We start from the raw sequence: 1849 nt of genomic DNA on the forward strand, positions 1-1849 counted from the left end.
AAAATGGCCAATCATAATTTCCTACTAGTTTATCCAAACATCAGTCCACAACCCAAAAGATGTTCAGTTCATTGTCGTGTATGACTTACAAAACATGTAGAGTTCATGCTTAGACATGCTTTTATTTAAGAGAAAAAGTCACATATTTTGACTGTATTATTGCATGTCTCATATACAGTAGTCTTCTCACTTACACTCTGGGCCTCATAAAGCCCCAAAAACATTCAGCATAAAAGTTCCTGGCCGGTTATAATAACCACACAACACGTATGTCTTTGTTAACTATGTGTGTTTATTGAGAGTAAAAAGTAACAGAGGGTAACATATAATCTTGGTCTTACCAGCATGTGCTCTCTTTGTTTATAAAGGAAAGTTTGCCGCGATCCTCGTGTTTAAATGACGCTAGGACTTCTGAGGTAACAGGAAGTGACCCGAATCTTGAGTAATACATCTATTAGCCATCAAGATATCTTCTGGCTTGGTGAAATGTTTGTGTGAATCATATAAATAATATTCGGTAAATTTCTAGCTTTATAAATGTATTCATTTTGGCTGTTTTAAAAGTCCCATGGCATAAAAATGTCACTTTATGAGGTTTTTTAACATTAATAGGAGTTAACCCAGCCTGCCTATGGTCCCGCAGTGGCTAGAAATGGTGATAGGTGTAAATTTTGGGAAAGAGACCTCAGATACACTATTATAGGGGCCCACTAAGGTCTATATAAAAGAGACTTCAGATACAGTATTAGGGGACGACTAAGGTCTATATAAATGAGACTTCAGATACAGTATTAGGGGACCACTAAGGTCTATATAAAAGATACTTCAGATACAGTATTAGGGGACCACTAAGGCCTATATAAAAGAGACTTCAGATACAGAATTAGGGGACCACTAAGGCCTATATAAAAGAGACTTCAGATACAATATTAGGGGACCACTAAGGTCTATATAAAAGAGACTTCAGATACAGTATTAGGGGACCACTAAGGCCTATATACAAAAATTACATTCAGAGAGCCATCCACAACCCAGCAATGACACAGCTAATTCAGGAAGCACAAAGGGCCACTGGAAGCCCCCCTCTCCATAATCCTGCAAAACAAACCACCGTAATCCCAATTCATGACCCACGATTACATCATTGACATGACATCATTTCCTTGACCCCATTATACTCTACATACCTCATCTACCGTTCTTTTAATTGTTCCCTCCTATTTATTAAGCTAATCTAAAACTTTTTAACCTTCAACCTTCCTTCTTTTCTTTTCTCTTTCTCTTTTTATTTTTTTGTAGTAGGCTATTTTAATTTTCAGACAACTGCTGCCAGACAACCACATGGTCAGTGCATGAATAAATTGGGCTCCTCCTTCAGCTCCTTTCCTCACATGCTGTCTTTATAGATAGAAAAGGCCACAAGCCCTGAACTATCGCCCATGCACAAGAAAAACTGACTGACTGTTAGATGAGTATCAGCCAATCAGCACTCACCATGACATGCAGCAGCCTCAAGCAGAAGCGTCTCAGGCTCCGGGCCAGTCCCCCTAAATCTAGAGCGCTCCCTTAATGAACAGACAGAAACATACCATAATAAGTTCAAGTTCAAGTGTATTGTCATGTGCATTTACGTACAAAGTACAGAGAGAATGCAATGAAATGTGCTTTGCCCTGGCCCTCTCTTCTCATAAAAGCTATCAATATAATTTGAATAAAATATAATGAAATGACCTGAAACAACATAATTTTTTCTTTATTATTATTATTATTATTATTATTTATTTATTCAGGGGCAGTTCACTGAGAGGCAGCCTCTCTTTTGCAGGAACGCCCTGATCACATTCACACA

Source organism: Sander lucioperca, chromosome 7 (assembly GCF_008315115.2).
Source record: "Sander lucioperca isolate FBNREF2018 chromosome 7, SLUC_FBN_1.2, whole genome shotgun sequence".
In the NCBI taxonomy this organism is placed as follows: Eukaryota; Metazoa; Chordata; class Actinopteri; order Perciformes; family Percidae; genus Sander; species Sander lucioperca.